Genomic DNA, 13,267 nt, shown 5'->3' with positions numbered 1-13,267 from the left:
GTAACTCTTAGGGTTTCAATTGCCAGGAAAAGACACCATGACCAAGACAACTCTTATAAAAAAAAAAAAGGCAAACAATTAATTGAGGCTGACTTACAGTTTCAGAGGTTCAGTCCAAAAACATCATCATGGCAGGAACATGGCAGCCTGAAGGCAGATACAGCTCAGGAGAAAGAGGTGAGAGTTCCATATCTTGATCGGAAGGTAGCCAGAAGAGGTTCTCTCTTCTGCACTGAGTGGAGCTTAGCACTAGAAACCCTCAAAGCCTACCTACATAGTGACATACTTCCTTCAACGAGCTGCACCTCTTAATAGTGCCACTTCCTATGGGCCAAGTGTATTCAAACAACCACAGTAACTATAGCAGTACTATTCTATTTTGTTTCAACAGATACTTTTGAAGTGCCCACTCTATTTTCTTCCAAGTACTATCTAAGATGTGAGGCATTTTAAACAAATTACCCAGAATCTTCCCAACTAGTTTCAGAAGTAGTTGGTAATAGCTCTTCTTTGATTCAAGGCGACATTGAGAACCATTGCATTGAGACATTTGCAGAAGTCCAACTAGGTAGCTGTAAAGGGAGCATTCTTCCTTGGCTTGCATGCCTATGCACCCATTTGTTGTTCTTTGTCAGTACTTCTGAGAAGTAACACATTTGATACAGAGTTAACCAAGTCAGCATCAGAGATAACTGAGTTGGCTCTATGTATACATGACTCTGAGATCATGTTTTTCATGTCTAGCCAGGTTGTTAACTATTCAGCTGGCAACCAGTTAATTAAAACATTCACCAAGGGCTGAGAATATAACTCAGTAGTAAGAGTGCTTGTCTGTTATGCAAGAGGCATCTTTCATGCTTAGTACTGGGAATAGTTCTGGAAATATGTGAATGCCAACACATACATCTTCATTAGTGTTGTGGTGGAATTCTTTTTACTCTCTCTTAAGCAAGAGTCAGATTGGGCTCTCTGTACACACACTCAGTGGTTTCTAACAATGAGAAGTGCTGAAGGTAGCTGCCAGCCTTGCTTAATTTAAGCCTGTGACTTCAGACTCAATGCTATTTTTCAACCCAACAGATTCCTGTTGCCAAATAAAAGGTGAGACCTTCTGACAGAAAACAGATAGCTTCATTTGGTTTAATTTTTTAAAATTGTGTTTCTCATTTTCAGTTGGATTCTTCAAAACTATACTATTTAATTCAGTTATATAAAGAGATTGTTGGAAATTAGGAACATAAGAAGGTCTTTGAAGACTGAAAAGGTGTCTGAACTAGCCTCTAGGTCTGGCTTCATCATTAATTCTGCTATCAAAAAATATCCAAGACTGGTCAAGTTTTAAACAGTGTAAACGTATTTATCACAGTTGTGTCATCAGAAATCTAAAATGAAGGTTCTGACAGGTTCTGTATCTGGTGAAGGCATGGTCTCAGTTTCTAAGATGGCACCTTTAAACTTGTAGTCATGTGTGGCAAAAGGCAGAAGAGCGGAAAGGGACCAAACCTAGCTTCTTCTAGCCTTGTATGTTTGTTTGATTGAGGCAGTATTTCACTATGTAGCCCTGGCTGGCCTGGAACTCACAATGTAGACCAGGCTAGCTTCTAACTCATAGAGATCCACCCGCTTCTGTCTCCCAAGTGCTGCGATGAAAGGAGTATATCATCACATCTAATTTGTTTCAGTCTTTTGATGAATCCCAGTGTACGTCATCACTTCCCCAAAGGAGATACCTCTTGTTACTTTTACTAGGTGAAGTTCTCCCATGGGTATGCCAAGCACTGAGACTCCAGGCTCATCTCTATTCTACCAGAGGAGGTACAATTGTCAGTTTGATTTTGCTCCTGGAAATTATCTTTAGGGAAAATTTATATAATTCTTCTAACAGCTAAGACTTTAAGCTCATAACATAAAGACCTTATAAAAAGCCAAAGATTAAATTTAATTAAATTGAATCTTTATCCTTTGTCTGAATGTTTAATATATGAGTTTTGGTCAAGTACAATCTCCTTTCTAATTGGTTTCAACTACTGCAGATACTTCTTTTAGTCATCTGTTTGCCTGTTTACACTATTCAAAATTGTCATGAGCATTGTCTTCATTTTCACGAGAAGTGGGGGCAGATTTTTGTGAGAGACATTTCAGAACTAGAGCAGAAGTCAACGGGTCATCATAGCTCAATATAAAGAGTGGCTTTCTTAGAGAGTTGCAAAAAGTTAAAGGAACTTGTCTCAAATGAAATGACTTGTGTCATCTGATGCTCAGTTTTGTCATATGAAAAATAAGAAAAGCAGTAACACCTCAGAGCTGTTGTCATGTTTAAATGAGTTAACCCAAGCTAGACCTGGCAGTGCAGGTCTTTAGTCCCTGCCACTCAGGAGGTTAAGGCAACAGGTTTGTCTACTTAGCAACTTAGTGAGACCCCATTTCAGAAAATAATAAAACTAAATAAAAGTTAACTCAGCAAATTGCTAAGCACTCAGACTCAAATCTGGAAAATACACATGTGTAAAAAGCAAAATGAAGTCCACTTTCTCTCATGTGCTTCACATCTCTATGGTATTCCTATCCAGCACAGAACAGACACACAGACCTACAGACACACAGACAGACCCACCCACATACCCACACACAGACCCACAGACACACATACAGACCCACAGACACACATGCAGACACACTCAGAGACATACACACAGACACACACACACACACACACAAATACAGACATACATACATACACAGATGCAAACACACAGACAATACAAAGACACACACAAAGACAGACATACAGACCTATACACAGCAATACATACAGACGTACACACACAGATGCAAACACACAGACACATACCAAGACACATACAGATACACAGACACACACAGACACACAGACACACACACACACACACACACACACACACACACACACACACACATTTTGCTGATTGCTTTGGCCAAAAAGTTCAATTTAAAATTGTTGGATTGGGAGATTTTCCAGTTAAGGTTTGCAGTTAGAGAGTCAGGTGCAGCTTGGGTATCTTTTTGTTTTTCCCATAACTAAATATATGGCCTTGGGCAAACTGCTAGTATATGGAACTGAGAAATAATAGTGACTATCTAACATAGTTATTTAAATAATAAATAGATTGTTATGGAAGTAACCACAATGAGGACAGAGGTTTGAACTGTACAGGTGTCTGCTGAACTGCTGTGCCAATGAGCCAGACACAAGGTAGGTGCTCATAAACATTAGTTGGGGAGCTGGCCTTAATAGTAAGCAGTAGGTTTTACAGCCCTGCTTTGGCAATTCCTCTCATTGCATGGTGTTTCTCTTTGGTGCATTCCTGTTTTCTAAAATCACTAATGGTGATTCTCGGTTATTTATGTAGAGATTTAGAAGGGACCCCATGGAGAACTAACATCATTTCTCAAGCAAATAATTATCAACAATGATTAAACAACGAGGCTGGATGTTGCAGATTTTACTCAGGTATGTGGAGTCTCAGGAAAACAGGATTTTATTTTATTTTTGGATTTCCCAGTGGTTGGCATAGCTTACACATGTCTGACCTGAGAAATTCAAGTCCAGGTGCATGCTAGGTCTCTTGGCAGCTCCAAACACTGTTGCTAAGTCAGCAGGTGCTTCAGAAGACCTTTTAAATCAGATACATTTTGCTCATCACGTGGCTTCAGGGACTTTTTGTTTTGCCAATAATGGAGCGTTTCCTGTCTGGTTTAAGCCTGTCAAACTGGCTCAAAGATAAAGGCTATTTGTTCTCTCAAGAAAAGCCAATCTTTATTTTCAACAAAGCCAGTAAAGTGTGCTTTGGCAGTAACTTTTTTTTTTCCCCAAGAATGATATTAATAAGTTACACCAAAGCATTTTCTTTTGTATGAGGAGTATATGATGAAAAGGGAATTTAAAGTTGTATTTCAAACAGCATGCCTGAATGCTTATAATTCAATTTGTGAGTGAGTTTATCTAGAAAAGGCTGATAGAATTAGTATTCTGATTTAAATGTTTATGAGAAGCAATTTTGAATTTGTTTTTATGATTTGCTTGCCCCCTGAGTGCATTGCCACCACCCATGCTTACAGTAGATGCTAATAATGGTAAGAAGGGGACATTTGCGTGGTATGGTACAGACTGTGCCCTTTTCCATGTGTATTATTAACTTTGGCCTCTAAACATCTGTGTGAGAGAGACTTTTTAAATAATTTCTTTTCTATGGTATGCATAGGAACTAATGTTCCCAGAAGACAGGTACCTTAGTAAAGATTTAAAACTTATAGTAATGTTCTTCCTGCTACTTCATCCAGAAGAATGCCTGGATATGCATTTGTATTAGTCATTTATATGGACTCTGTTCTTTTGTGTCAGCAAGCACTGAAGAGCTTATGTGTTCATGAACCTACAAGCATTTACTCAAAGATCCCATGGGGGACCTCTGATGTGAGACAACAAAAATCTGATACTTAATTTTTGTATTTGTTTGGTTCCTATAGTATGAGCCACATCTGGTTCGTGACTAGAGACAGAATAGAAAAACCTCAAATCCTCAATCTTGCAGGACCCTGGTTTGACAGGTAATTAAACAAGGCAGTATCAACAAATATACTAAGGAGGAAGAAAAAATAAATCCAGAGATGAGATGAATGAAGTCTGGGAAGGAGGGAAAGTATTAGGAATACAAGAAACATACTCAAACACATACATGCATACATATGTACACATGTACACACATGCATACATACATACATATACACATGCATGCATAAATACACACATATACACATACACATACATACACATATATATACATATGTAAATTAATGCATGTACACACATATATAAATTTATGCATATACATGTATATGTATACAATACATTCACATATATACATAGACTTACATACTTGTGCACATGCATACATATATATACATATGTACATATACATACACATATGTAAATACTCATGTGTACATACATACACATATACATGTGCACACACATACATACACTCATACATACATGCATACACACACACACACACACACACACACACACACACACACACACACACACCAGGAATACTTTGCTAAGTGGTAGTTTTTGCAAAATCATCTGGCTAAGCACTGGAGCCAGTCATGAGGCTGGTGGGGAAGGGTACTCCAGAGACACAAGGGAGGACAAAGGCCCCCTAGAGGTAAGTTTCTTCAGATTCTTCCAGCAGAGGGAAAGAAACCTTTGTGGCTGGAATGTTCTTAGCGGTCAGTGAGGGAGGCACTGACTTGGATGAATTCAGAGAGGCAACACAGGCTTGGGTAAGGCAAAAGCTTGCAGGTTCTAGAAACCTCTTGAGATTTTACACTGATTGAGATGGGAAAACTAGAGAACTTTGATCAGAGGAGTAACATGGACTGATTCTGGTTTAGAGAAGAAAGCAGCCTGCCAACAGAGGGAAACGAGTGGGTCAGAAAGACCATCACGGTGGCTCTTAGTAATTCACAGTAGAGATAACAGAGGCTTGGACTGCAGTGTGGCAGGGGGGTGAGAAGGGCTCAGATTCTAGATGTATTTGAAGATACAGCTGATGGGTCTGTTGAGGTAAACAAAGACTAGAGAATGGAAACAAACCTTTGACCCGAGCTACTAGGAAAGTTGCCATTAATGGGGACTAAGAAGATGAAGGGAGAAACTGGTTGGAGGTTGAGGAATATGAGCTCACTTTGGACCTGGTAGGCTTGAGAGGTCTAAGTAGACTTCCATGTAAAAAATGTCGTGTAAGTAGCTGAATTTTGATAATAAGGTATTTGGGAAAGCTCGGAAACACAGTATTTGGTATTTGTAAAACTTTCCATTACTGTTACAAAATGCCTGAAATAAACAAATTAAAGAGAGAAAAGGCTCAGTTTTAGACATTTTAATCCACAGTGGGTTAGCCTTACACTTTGGAACCCAGGGCAAGGATGTAAGTGGTGGGATTATTTATCTCATGGGAGAGGTATTTGTACACACAGGGTGGGCAGGGGAGAGACTGCATCCTATAATTCTCTTCAGAGGCACATTCAGTGATCTAAAATTTCCTACTAGCCTCCACCTAAGCTTTCTGCTCATGGGCCTTTCAGGGAACACTTAAGATACAGACAGCGATAGTTGTAAACTGTGTACAGAGTTTGAAGAAGGTTTTATTGAAATAATGTTTGTGCACATTACAGAAATACTTTTATTTATCTGATAATGTGACTTTGAAAGTTTTGAATTTCAAATTTTGTTAAAATACCAGAAATATGGAGTACACATTAAACAAAAGTCAGAATACATGCACGTGTGCACGCGCGCACACACACACACGCACGCATGCACACACACACACATGCACACACACACAAGTAGTAGGTAAAGATCTTCCAAGAGGTGACACTGAAATGAGTGGGATGGCCCAGCAAGTCCAAGCACTCTCTGGCAGACCTGATGACTCTGGGGACCTGAGTTCAATTCCTGGTGCCCATGTGGTGAAAAGAGAAAACCGAGTCCTGCTGATCTCCACATTCACACATGTACCCTGTGGTATGCATGAGTCCCCACACCCATGTATGATGAAATAAATATTTTTAAAAAATCTGTTAAAGAGCAATATGATCTGGATGTAAGCATCCAGGTATTTCAGTGTAAATTTTTGCCTAAGGTTCCTGAGTTTTTATGGCTCAACCCAAAATTGTACATTTACCTGAAGCATCATGAAGGATGTGTATGTGTGTGTGTGTGCGCGCATGTGTGTGTGTGTCTGAATTTTTATTAGGTTGACACAAACTTACTCACCTCAGAAGAAGTAACCACAGCAAAGGAATTGCTTTGATAAGATTGGCCTGTAGGTATATGTGAGCCACATATTATTGATTGCTAGTTGATATGGAAGGAGAGCTGGCCACTTTAAAGACGTTACAACTAAAATGGACACTATGGTAAAAGCTGCTTGTGTGGTAGTGCATTTAATGTCAAAACTTCAGAATCAATTTTTTTTTCCTGATGGTGAGTTTCTTAGTAGACTGATTACTAAATGAAAATTGAAATTATAGCAAGCTATACTTCTATGTATTTCCACACACTGGCAAAAACATAGTCTCATGAACTGCAAAAAGTATATACCCTTCTGTGTCAGCTTGACATGATTGAAAACAGATTTCAAGCATTCTAGAAAAAGTATGTCGACTCAGTTTTCAGTGCACGTAGACGTATTTCCTGTCAACTTTCAAATGGTGCATGGAGCTAGCTGCAGGCTGACACTCAACTAAGAAACATCCGACCATGTGTGTCTATGAGACTTTTGGGTCCTATTGTCCACGCTCCACTGTCAGGCCTTGTTCCCTCTAGTGCTTTGTGTCACCAGATTCAGATCCTCAGATACAGCCTTCCAAATTGTTTCAATTTTCAGGTTTGTGCATGAAGAATGGCTCTCATATTTTCTTTGAACATGGTCATAAAGAACTGACAACCTTAATTTTTCTTGTCTCCCTCCTTCACAGCAGTGGTGACCTAGACTGGTGGTCAGGAGGTGGAGTTACTGGAGGTCTCTTTGATTGGTGACATCAACATCACAGAGGGGGCCCATCATTGAGATCTTCGACCCAGCACCCCCATCGTCCTTGTAGATAGTTCGCTCACTGGAAGCCAGACACATGAAGCAATGGGTCTCAAGCTTCTATGGGAACTACAGAAGGCAGCCCTGAGCAACTTTTAAATGTCATCATTTCCACTTTCTTCTTTTATGTACCCTTCATTCACATAAACATTCACTTTTATTATTTTTTTATATGTAACTACTTTCTCTCATTTGTCATTATATTTGTTGGGCCAAGGTTGAGACACAAGAGAGTGACGGGTGGGCACAGCCATCCCACCCAGGTGACTGCTCCAGCCTCATGTCTTTGTGTCATCATGGCAGCTCGCAGACCATCAGAACTGGTACGGTTCCTCACTGCCTTTCAGCAGAGGGAGAGCCCTCCTCTCAGCAGCCGGGAGGTCTCCTTGGTTCTGAGGCTGAAGTCTCTCTGGCCCATTGTGAGTCCCCATTCCTGCCACAAAAGGGAAAGCAGAAGCTGGATTCAAGTTGCTGCAGCTGCAGCTGGTAGAATGCGGGATGCCAGTCCAGGAAACCGGGCTGCTTCCTGTGAGCTCAGTGAGTGACTCTGAACTGGGCTGCAATGAAGAAAAAGGCCGAGACCTACCTGTGTGTTGCTTCAGTCTCCTCCAGCTGTTGGGAGGTCAGTGTGCCTGGGCTGGCTGCTTTTGGAAAGTCCTTTCTTTATCTCTTCCCCACTTGGCAGCTCTCCTTAGTTCTGGGATATTTGCCACCATGGTACTGCCAGGAAGGAATCTGGCCTTCTCCATTTCTCTTTGTTTCCAAGGTCAGTTTTGTGGTAATTTACTTAAATTATGCCACTTACTTAGGAAAATCGCTGTTTGGTCTTTCATTTTAAATGTGAACAGGCTCGATGTTGTGGATACTTCAGTAAAAAGACCTTTAAATATGATGAGTAAGCTATTCAAAGATCAGAATGTAGTGCTGGTTGTCTTTAAAAACTGTTTTGTCTTCTGATAGTTGCGAGCAGTACCATTAAAGCCGTAAGCATCAGGACACCAAACAGCAGGTGCATGGGGACTTTCTTGTATGGCTTTCAGAAGACAAGCAGGATAATTCATGCAGACAACATATTTGACATTAATAAACCGCAGAGCCTTCCCATTTCCAAGGGGTTGGAACTTTCAAGTGGTTCTTACAGAGAACTTTCTTCCAAAGGGCTTTTCTAGGATAGGAAAGAAGGTCGAACTCAAGCAATTTCAGAAACAGAGAGACTAGCAGTTTCTTATCTGCTGAATAAGTTCTTTCCTCCCTACTTTCTTTTTTATTTCCACAGTAAATTTCTTTTTACCTGTTTTGGGGAACATATAATACTTAAAAAAAAAAGTATACTTGGTCTTGGTCATTTCAAAGCCAGAATCTCGATTAGGAGGTTGCTGTTTCCCTTCCCTGGCATCCAGAAAAATCTGGGTCTTGCTGTGGAAGCCTTTGGTTCTCACTCTAATGAGCTGTCCATCTGAACAGTTTGGGCAGTACTTTGTTTCAGCATCAGAGAACTCTCTGTTGGGGTAGACATTAAAGTTAAGACAATACTAGTCTTTGTCTTCTAAGAAGCTATATGATGCAGCCATGAGACTTTAATACAGGGCGTTCTTATTTTTTATTTTGGAATTTTAACCCATTTTTAAAAACTTATTTAGAATTCTTAAAACTTTTGAAATTTCAATTATGAGGAGGCATTATATCTTTCTGAAGAAACATTTTAAAACAAAAAGATACTCTAGGAGGGACAGAATAATTTATATTATACTGTATAAAGTTAGCCTAAGTGTACTGTGCTAATTTTTTATTTAAGTTGAAAAACAATATCAAATTTTATTACAAATGGCTGGGCATGAACATGCAATCCCAGCCCTTAAGACACAGAGACAAGAGAACTTGCTTGAAAATTCATGGGCAGCCTTGCTGATGTAGCGACTTCCAGGTCAGCCAAAAAACAAAGTTGACACAAAACAAAACAGAAAAAAACCCCAAACAAACACTAAATCTGAAACATCAAACAATAGCCAACCTCCCCTTCCCCCCAAACATCTTATTTTGTAATGTTTAGTATGTTTCCTTAATTTTTTTATTTTAAAAAGTTTTTAAAGTATATACTAATCATACTGGGTTATGACATTGTGACATTTCTCCCTATGTTCCTCTCTTTTCCTCTTCCTCCCATTCCTGCTTATCCTAAGGCTTCTTACAGGAGCATAAGCGAGAGGGTTTGTCTGTTTGTTTAACAAGAGCATAGGCAACTTATCGTTGGCTACATCACAGTAGAAAACGCCTCTCCTTCTCCCAGCTACTATTTAATTGGCTTTGGATCTGGGAAGGGTAGAGCCTCACGAACCTCTTCCCCAACCATGACAGAATGTTGACGGGCCCAGTCTTGTGCATGACTGGTGCAGGTAATCACAGCTGCTATGAGTCCAAGGGTGTAACTGTCAGGTAATGCCTGGAAAACAGCACTGTGCATCACTCCACTCCTTCTGGCGCTTACATACTTTCCCTTCCCTCTTCACTGATGTTCCACAAGCCTTGAGAGGGGTGATACAGATGTCCCATTTATGGGTGAACATTAAAGAGCTGTTTATGCTTGGCACATAGATCAGTTACGAGTCTCTACAGCAACTGCTGCCTGCTGTAGAAAGTTTTCTTGCCAAAGAAAGCTCTTAAAGCAGCTCTACTTTAGAATAAACAGAAACATCTAGAAAGCAATTTTATGGGCACATAATGTCATTTTTTAAAAATAGCAATAGCAGCGTCCCACTAAGACATATGTTCTCCCCAGACATGGGCCTTTTTACCAAGTTTACAGTACCAGTTGCAAAACCACTCCTGCTGAGCAGGCCTCAATCTCAATCAGAAAATGACTGATGATGCTCCAAATAGTGGTGTCACTACTACACTTGTTGGCATGCCTGGCAGCTTGCTGGTACTCACAGCAGAGTGCACCTGCAGCCCTGTGTGTTCAGAAGGCTGATATAGGAGGCTATCTTGAAGCTATAGGTTCAAGGGCAGCCTGGCAATAGACTGGGAATCTTGGTGGGTGGGGAGGTGGAAGTGGGTGAGTGGAAGTGGGTGGGTGGAGGCACTTCCTCATAGAAGCAGGAGGAGGAGGGATGAGATAGGGGGTTCCTGGGTGTGGAGGGGAAATGGGGGAAGGGGATCACATCTGAAATGTAAATAAAATATCCAATAAAAAATTTTAAAAAGAAAACGGAGAAAGCATGTTTAAACTGTTCTTCCACTAGATCACCTCTGAATTCACGAGACAGACACAGAATATGAGTGAGTTTTCTTTCTTCTTTAGGGTACATTAAAGAAATTTAGCTGCTGAAAGTTTTTTCAGCAATTAAAGGTACTTGACATTTTTTTTCTTTGTATAGTGTTCTTTCCATCATTTGTATCAGGCAGCTCACAACCACCTATAACTCCAGCTTTAGGGGATCAAATGCCCTCTATTGGCCTTCATCAGAACCTGCTCACACACATACATGTGCTCACATGTGTGCGCGCATGCGCACACACACACATACACACACACACACACACACACACACACACACACACACACACACACACGGAAACTTCTTTAACATTCTGTAGAGCCAATGGATTATCCAAAGCAGCCAGTTTCCAGACCAACATGTTAGAGGATGAGCGTACCTCAGGAATCCAGCCCAACCCATCAACCCTGCTGGGCAGGGCTTGTCTACAGCCTCACAACTCATTCTTTGGCATAACTTGGAGTTGATTCCAAATTTATTATGTTTCATTTTACTGCTGTAGCTTAGTTTTTGAACTTAAGCATCAAAGTCTCACTAAACCATCGTTTGAAACAAAGCAGAATTTATTGAAACCATACCAAAGTCTCTCCCAGGGCTGTGGTCACTGAGGAAATAGATCTGATGTCTGCCAAGTCTGTAAGTCAAGGTGGCACATTCTCTGTCTCTGACTTTCAATCATGACAACTAGGTGGCAGCCTGAGGGGTCAGCTTTGTTTCTGAGTTTTACCATAGGACTAAACTTTCCAAAGAGTTTGTAAAAGCATCAATGCTGAGCCCTCTCCCAGAGTTTGTAGATTGTCCTGGGGTAAATCTCAGGAAACTAACTGCTTGGAGGTAAATCTCAGGAAACTGTCTAACTGCTTGCCAAGTGATTCTATGACATCATGCCTTGACAACCACTATTGAAAAGCATTCTGAATTTGAGTCTCTTCAGAAGGGCTTGGCTTTTCCTTTCATGCTGCAAGTCCTCCTGTGGTCCTTCTGTAAGCCAGCTTCCTCTTTCTGCTCATAACAGGCCTAGTATGACTTCCCAGAGTGGTGTCCCCAGTGTTCTACAGGTTCTCATATCTCAGGTGGTTAGGGAAGGGCAGGATCTTGAAAATAAAAACCTCAGTATAGAGGAGAAACACATCAGGCAACTCTATCTTATGATGTCTGTCTGGAAGACAGATGTCTGACAAAATTATATATAGTAAAAAGAGCCACAGGAGTACATACCTTAGGTAAAATTTAAATACTGATTTTGTCTTCTGCAAATACACACTGTGATTGTATAAAATGATGACCAAAAGTAGCCATCGATGAGGCTCAGCTCTAGGGTGTCTTGAGAACACTTGAGCACTATGGTTGAGCTTCTCCTAGCTTCCCCAATTCTTACTTATCAGAGGATCTACTGGGCATAAAACATTGATCTAGAGTTTAGAAAATACTGAGGTGACAAAGAAAATACAGTATCTGTTCTAATTTTATATTTTAGTGGGATAAAGACACAAGCTGGCAAGCTTTGTAATGTGGTGGTACATATAGGCGCTGCAAAGAGTACTGGCTGTTTTTCCAGGATATTTAGCTAGGAATCTGAATGAGTGTGAGGGGATAACAACGCCTTTCAGAGATGTATTTTAGCTGACATCTAAATGACAGGAACTATACTCAGAAAGGGGATGCAAAGAATGCCTTGTGTAGCATATTAAATGGAGTTAAAGAACTTTGCTACAATGGTACTGCTGGCAACCATGGAGACCACGACTTAAGTCAAGATGGAGATTTGAGCCTGGGGAATGCCCATGGAGATAGATCCTGACAGATATAAAGGATGAGAAACTGTAACGAAGTCTTCACATGGGAATGACAGAAACAAGTTTTCATTAGAAAATATCAATCTAGTTATGGAGTCTGATATGAATTGTAGGGGGACCAAACCAATAACCACTATTGCAATTATTCATGGAGGGTAGCTTTGAGGAGTGACAAATATAAATGAGATGTAAATGATCTGAGAGTGGTTTAATAATGAAAATTATTGGATGTGGTGAGTTAATAAATATGGTGGTTACTGCTAGTTACTGGCAGTATCTACACTAGCCTCTCAGTAGATGAGCCTCTGGGCATGCGTGTGGGGATCATCCTGATTGGATTAATGTGGGAAGACCTATCTTAATAAATGGGACTATTTTTTCACTATGAGATTCTGGAGTGGGTGGGCTGGAAATTGAGCTGAGTACTAGTATGCATGCACTCATTAGTAGCTTTCTATTTGACTGTTGATGTGATGTGACCAACTCCCTCAAGTTCCTGCTGCTGTAAGTTTCCCACTATGATGAACTATAAACTTAACTGTGAGCCAGAACC

At 40.4% G+C, this 13,267-nt stretch overlaps 1 pseudogene; it reads left to right on the top strand.

The window, feature by feature from the left end:
- LOC114623895 overlaps positions 1 to 7,742 on the top strand; it is a 29,498-nt pseudogene extending 21,756 nt beyond the window's left edge.
- Positions 7,743 to 13,267: the final 5,525 nt, after the last annotated feature.

This window comes from Grammomys surdaster, unplaced genomic scaffold (assembly GCF_004785775.1).
Source record: "Grammomys surdaster isolate TR1022 unplaced genomic scaffold, NIH_TR_1.0 203, whole genome shotgun sequence".
Lineage (NCBI taxonomy): Eukaryota > Metazoa > Chordata > Mammalia > Rodentia > Muridae > Grammomys > Grammomys surdaster.
The sequence above is the reverse complement of the archived record's forward strand: the minus strand, read 5'-3'. Positions and strand labels throughout refer to the sequence as shown.